Genomic DNA, 7,802 nt, shown 5'->3' with positions numbered 1-7,802 from the left:
TCCTAACTTTTGTATATCCTCAGCCTGTCCTATTAAAACAACTAGAACTTTCACTTGCCCCACATCCCTCTCCAGCTATTAATCTATCCCATTTCTTCTTCTTCACTATGGTTTCTCAAAAGTTGTCTATCTTCCCTTTTTCTATTTCCTTTCCCCATCACTTCCTGAACTATACCAATTTGATTCATGCCCATCTCACTGTACCAAATCAGCTTTCATTATCACTAGTCACCTCCATATACCCAAAACAAGCACACTTTTTATTCCTCTTATTTCATCTTTAAGAACCCTTTTGATCCCTTCCTCCTTGAAACATTCCTGTCTTTCCTTAGACCATAGTTTTCTGTTTTTCATCCTAACTTATAGCTGTTTTTTGTCTCCTCTGCCAGTTCCCGTTCCTCTACCAGCCTTATATGTTCCTCAAGACTAGTGTTTACCTAGGTAATTATAAAAGACCATTATTTTTCTCTTAATTGTTTAAAATGCATCTGATTACTTAAAGAAAAAAATATAGCATTGTTTTGTGGGGCTTATAATGTATATAAATGAGTACTTATCACAACTATAAGACAATGGATGGTGGAAAGGAGGTTAATGGACCTATGTAGTTTCCAGGTTCTACATTTTTCATGAAGCAGTACAATATTAATTCTAAGTAGACTGAGAAGTTATGGATGTACATTATATTCTCTGGGATAACCATTAAGAGATATAAAGAGTTATAGCTAAATAAAACTAGAACTAAAAATATTCAAATAATCCAAAATAAGGCAGGAAAGAGAAAATAGAGCCACCAATAACAGAGAAGACCAATGGAAAATAATAAAATAGTATACCTAAATATAGTCATACCATAATTATAGGAGATATTTATTTTGCCTTTATGACTTAGTCTATTTTTTGAGCTTCTTCAAGCGGTATAGCTGAGACTCATACTCAGTGTTAACTCCAAAGCCCATTTTTAACAGCTAATCCATTGTGCTACCTCACAGTATCTGTGTTCCAGAACATCTATGCTCTCACTCTTGTGCAGAGAGAACTGCATAGGAAATGTAGAAGAGAAAAAAAAATACCAAGCTTCTTCATAAGAAATGAAATCTCAAGAATCCTGAAAGACCTAGAAAATCTAATAAGCAAGGGACAGCTCCTGTTCCTGTGGATGATTTACTGTTCCATAGCCCAAAGACTGATATAAAATTCTATAACCAGGACACAGGCATTAATGATGTGGATTTTCTACTTAAGATTCAGGAAAAAAAGAACTAGAGAGAGCCATCATTGGCCCTTTTGACAACACCAACCTCACTCTAATCATTTCTTTTGGAGATATCCAGGTAATTTAGCTCAAGATAAATTAGAGCATCTAGAGGCGCCTGAATGGCTCAGTCGGTTAAGTGTCTGACACTGGATTTCAGTTCAGGTCATGATCTCATGGTTTGTGAGTTTGAGCCCTGCATTGGGCTCTGCACTGACAGCATGGAGCCTGCTTGGGATTCTCTCTCCTTCTCTTTCTCTCTGCCCCTCCCCTGTTCACTCTCTCTCTCTCTCTCTCTCTCTCTCTCCTCTCAAAAATAAATACACAATTTTTAAAAAAAGGTTAAAACAAAATTAGAAAAGCGAGATCAGAACATTGTGTATACACCACTTTTTGTCTTAAACCAATTTAATCAACGTACCACATGTATTTTGAGATTCCCTGCAACTTCTTGGTCTTCTCCCATCCTCACACTACCTCTTGCTACATCTTTATGCCATCTACTCCTAAATCCATTCTATTAAACTAGTTAACAATCATTCTAGGACTTCTGATTTCTCTTTTCCCTCCAAATCTCCCAGGGTTCCTGTTTCCATGGTAACAACTAGCAATTGCTTCTGTGACTTTCATTTGATTTCTTTACCTGTAACTTACATGTAACACATTGAAATACAACTTTTACCTTCCTCCTAACCACATACACCCCTTCACAGTAGAATGGATCTTTCCAACTTTGTAAAAGACCTCCTTGTTATTAAACACAGTGGAAGAATTTGGTCTATGTGTCAGCAATATTTCACACTATTGACCATTTCCTTCTTTTTGAGAAATTTTTTTTCTCAGCTTCCCTTACTCTCATCCTCTTGAGTTTCCTCCCACTCCTTTGTCTATATTCTCCCAAAATCTTTACAGGCTCTTTTTCCTGTACATGTCAGTTATATGTTGGTGTTTATTTGGCTCTGTCTTAGATTTTCTGCTTTTGTCAGTGCACATAATTTTCCAACATGGTTACAATTGCCCCCATTAGCTGAAAAGGCCAGCTACATGTTTGTATCTCTCACATCTCTGTTTCCATCCTTGATTTCTTCTCTAAGCATGAAGTAAGTTTATTGAAATGTTTATTGGTCATGTCCACTTGACTAGCCCTCCTCCAAAAAGCTCAAAGAACTCACAGTCATCATGCCAAAAATTAAGTGCCATCTTTTCACATACCATCTCAAATCTATTTCTCTTCCTCCTGTTCTCTGTCTCAGCAAGTTGCACCACCGACTACTCAATTGTAATTATACAATGGTCAGACACCTGAAAATCTTCCTGGATGTTTTTGTCTCCCTCATTGACATATCCATTTAATCAATCACTAAGTCCTGTCAATTAGAACTCTCTCTATCTCTGTAATCTGGCTATTTCTCTCCATCTGCACTACCAACACCATACACCATAGTCCAAGCCACCATCATCAGTTGCATGGACTGTCACCATGCCTCCTTAACTTGTCTCCTTACCTCTGGTTTTGTTTCTACTTAGATCCATTCTTCACGTTGCTGCCAGAGTCTTCCTGGTAAAACTCAAAACATTAAACCTGTTAGTGGTTTCTCATTACATTAGGGAAAATCCAAAACTCGTTAATACTGAATCTAGACACTTAGAATCAGAGGAGTCTGAGATTGCCTAAGGTTAAACTGTGGATCTGCCCATCAATAGCTAGGTGATCTTGGGCTATCAGGTTAACCTCATTGAGTTTCTGCTTCCTTATCTGTAAAATCAGCAGAATAACAACAATAAAAATAATATAATAAATCCCACATGGTGTTATGAAGATTTAATAAAATTGTTCATGAATAAAGCACTTTACGGGGCACCTGGGTGGCTCAGTTGGTTGGGCGTCTGACTTTGGCTCAGGTCATGACCTCACAACTCCTGAGTTCGAGCCCCGCATCAGGCTCTGTGCTGACAGTTCAGAGCCTGGAGCCTGCTTCGGATTCTGTGTCTCCCTCACTTTCTGCCCCAACCCACTCGCATTCTACCTCCATCTTTCTCAAAAATAAATAAACATTAAAAAATAAAATAAAATAAAACACTTTACAATGATTTCTTTCTCATAATAAAAAATGACTGATATCTTTGTTGTTGTTATTGTTATTATTCAACAAATATGTTTTGAAGTTTTACTATGTGATAGGAACTATGGTAGATAATGGCAATTCTTTTTTTTTTTTTTAATTTTGAGAGACAGAGAAAGAGAGCGAGCATGAATGGGGGAGGGGCAGAGAGTGAGGGAGAGAGAGAATCCCAACCAGGCTCTGCACTGTCAGTGTGGAACCTGATGTGGGGCTTGAACTCACAAACTGTGAGATCATGACCTGAGCCAAATCAAGAGTCAGATGCTTAACTGACTGAGCCACCCAGGCACCCCAATAATGGCAATTCTATTTTGAACAAAATAGACAAGGTTACTGCCCTCAGAGGAACTGATTTACAATCTAGCCATATTTCTCACAAACTTACACTCTAAATTGTACATAGTCCCATTATATATAGTTATATATATATATATATATATATATATATATATATATATATATTATAGTCCCATTATATACTGTTTTTCTCATGCTGTTTTTTCTGTCTTCTGGGCATTTTCCTACATTCTTCTTGTTTCAAAAAACAATCTCTCCAAGTCCTCCCACACCTGTTTAACTCTTTATCCTTCAGATCTCAATTTAAATATCACTTCCAAGATTTCCATAACAGGATTATTCCCCCCACCTTATTTCTTAACTCTCCCCTTATCTTAGCCCATTTGTATTTTATGTATTTATATATGTATACACAAATACACTCTAAACACCAAAAGTTGGGGAAATCTGTAGATTTACCACTGTTTCCCCAATGCCAAACATAGTGTTTGATATATGTATACATTAAGTAAATATTTGTGGAAGGAACTAAGGGAATTATAGAGGCCACAAGGATCCTTTTGCATAGTAGCATATATTTTGGGGGGGTGGGGGTGTACTTACCAGTAAACTGAGAGTCACCTTTGTATGACCTCACATTATATATGCTAATATGTCTTGACAACCTCAAATCATTATCTGGAACATTTGTACTCTTGGAAGCCAGACAAAGGGTAATATGTGCAAAAGATATCTTAGCAGCTATTGCATGAACTCATAATTGTGTGCACTTACTATCATTCTGCTTTGTAATAATGGAAAGACTATTTCAAATAAAGACTCACAAGAGTAACTAATACTAGTTGAATTGTTGAAAAACAGCTATCATGTGGTCTGAGAATTGGCATTATACCCTAAAGTAGACCCCTAGCTGTATTCCATCTTGTTAAAAAAGTGCTTGCATCATTGTCTCCTAGGAACAATTTATTTCACTGTTCTACACACCATTGTAAGAGAGAATAATAGGCTTTAATACTCAGAATTTCATAAATTATTATAAACATTAGCAGGCTGTTTGACTAGAGTTGGCTAGTCATAGGTAGAGGCACATTAAGGCCAGCAGTAACAAGGCTTCCAAAAATTGACAAGCATTGTCAACCAAATTATAGCCCTTATAAGTTTCCTAGCTGCAAAGATACTTCAATGTTTTGAAAGATGTACTCACATGCAAGCACTTTTGACTATAATGTAGTTCTGGGTAACATTACAACAGAATCATGTTACGGTTCCCAAACCTCTTTCTTCCAGAAAAATGTTTCCTGAAAAATCAATAAATAAAATAACAAAAAGTAGAGCTGCTCTCCCTGGTTCCCTTCCTATCCCCACAAACTAATGTCTCCTAAGAGTAGGATAGGAACATCACTAAACTGGTAATCAGAAAATGGACTCATTGAATCCCAAGGTAGAACACACAATAATTCAATCCACTGTCCACTTATACTTGCATTCTTTTCTAGAACAAGATCCATCCAAGCTCTTTCCTCCATAGCCTTTCTTCTATTGAACAAGTCATTTGTTCTCTGTAGGTGTTAGTTCCTCCATTTGTAGGAAGAGAAGTTGGAGTAAATATACTCCATGGTCTATTCACACCATAAAAACAGGATTCAACAGTATGAGGAACATATAGGAATCACGACTTAGAAAGCAGATCATGTACATATACATGTACATACACACACGTGTGTGTGTGTGTGTATGTGTCTGTGTGTGTGTCTGTGTTTCTGTGTCTGTGTCTGTGTGTGTGTATTTTAAAAGATTATACAAACTAAAGAATGGTATTTGTCTACAACTGAGTATACCTAAGGATGAGCATTTATAGCTTTTCCTCATATCATACAATTTCTTTCTTTATTCCTTTTTTTTTTCCTGGAGAAGTTTTATTTAGACATAGGAGAGTCTGTTATTCTTCTAAACTGAGTTTCTTAACTTTTACTTATAAGGATGTGAGAATTGGTACAAACTCTTATGGTGTATTTTAGGATGTGAATAATAATATTTCAAAATGAATTAAAATTATTTTATACTATACTTACAGGAATAAGTTTTTCTTATATTATAGGGCCAGAAGAGATTAACACTTAATACAGTAACTTTTAAGAATATCCTAGATGGAATAAAAATCTGTGCCCTTTAATACTTTGAAACACTGGTTCAATATAAAAGACATTTAACTCTATAAAGAAAATTACAAAGTGAAAGAACATCTGATTTAATCAGAATTGTTTCAACCAAAATACTGAGACACTAACCCAAAAAATCTAGAGTATGTCTATTGACTCCAGATCCTAATTTACATCCAAATTGACTTCCTTAATTCTGGATTTGCCATATTATAATGCTTCACTGAAATGTTTCTTAGACCCATTGTGCAGGTGGCTAGACCTAAGTCATTGCCAGAGTTAAAGCAGCCAGACAGTCATGAATCCAAATCACTATGTGGCATTAAAAGAGTGGTTTAAATTACAGGGGGGGAAAAGCAAAATTATCCTCTGAGGGAAAGGGAGGTGATCAAGACAAATAACTAGATAACAGAAGTTGGTGATATTAGCTGGTCTGGCCAAGGTTGCAGTCTCAGATTCCATTCCCTACAGAACATACACAGGTTTTATGATTAAGAATTATAGGTTGTTACCATTTTTATAGTTCAAAGAGAAGTGTTTGGAAGTTGTGACAGAACACAAGGCTCTTTCTGACAAATGATGGGCTAATGAAGCCAAGTGAATTGCTAATTAGTTAGAATCAAGCAAGTACCTCATGGCTAATGTTTTGATTGTTATACTAAGCTTTGAACTCAATGAGAGAGGGGCTTTCAAATACTAATTTTTGTCTCACTGGTACCTAGCACATTATCTAGTATACATCACACTCTTAATAGCTGTGTTTATAACATGAACCAATAAAATACCAGCTTCAAGTACATAGTATTCTGAGCTAATGGACAATGCTTTTTCACACCTGTGAACATAATAGTAATGAAGAATAAATATAAATAAAACATGTAAAATACATGCCTGGGTTTAAAAGAAAGTGATAACTTTGCATGCTATAGCTGTGTTTTAGCATTCACACAGATGAAGATGTGGTGTTGGTTGTGATAAGGCAAGGGAATACACATGAGACGTGCAGAAATTATGGTCCGGGATCCTAAAAGTAGCCGGGATAGAAACAAGGAGGTTTGTCTGCTTGGAACTCTGAATGGTAAAAATATCTCTGTGTTTTAAATTATCTCCCCTCAAACTTCATAATTGAAATCCTAATCCTCAGTACCTCAGATTGTTACCTCATTTGGAGATAAGGTCTTTACAGAGGCAATTTGGGTAAAGTGAATCTTTAGGGTGGGCCCTGATCCAATGTGACTGGTGTTCCTTTGATTAAGCTCCATTCTTTTCTTAAACGCAACCGTGGAAAATTCCACATCACAGGTCTCAGTGTCTTATTTTATCCTTATCAGGGTCCTGATTTGAGCATAGGAAAGCTGTCAAGCTGTATATTTAGTTCATTTGTATCTCTGTTCTTACAATTAAATCCTAGTATCATTAGCAGTCTTCCCTATGACTGTAGGGGATGAAGGTCTCTTTAAATGCTGCTATAGTGGCCGTAGTGGATCGAATAGTGGCTGCAAAAGATATGTCCAAGTCCTAAATCCTGGTGCCTATTAATGTGAACTTATATGGAAATAGAGTCTTTGTAATGGAAACATTACTAGTTATATCAGGAAGGGAATATGGGCTTCCCTCAATAATTAATAACTATAACTGAAATTGGTGATTTTTTAAGAATATTATTTATTGCTCTATAAAGATAATGGTTGAGCTTTAAACATGGTTCCAAACATGAAGAGGGGAGCTAGTTACAAATACAGATTCCTGAACGTTGCCTCCAGATATATAGATTTAACTGGAGCTCAGGGTTTTGCTATTTAACAAACACTGCAGGTGATTTTGATGTGAATGATCCACAGAGAATGCTTTGAGAAACAATGCTATAAATGATGGTTAGGTACTCAGATCAGACTAAAGAGCTTATTTATCTCCGAGTGTATATTGATATAGTAATATTTCAGTGACACCTAACCACCATATCTAATT

The sequence above is a fragment of the Herpailurus yagouaroundi genome, unplaced genomic scaffold, assembly GCF_014898765.1.
Source record: "Herpailurus yagouaroundi ecotype Mexico unplaced genomic scaffold, PumYag 67556, whole genome shotgun sequence".
Taxonomy (NCBI): Eukaryota; Metazoa; Chordata; class Mammalia; order Carnivora; family Felidae; genus Herpailurus; species Herpailurus yagouaroundi.
The sequence above is the reverse complement of the archived record's forward strand: the minus strand, read 5'-3'. Positions refer to the sequence as shown.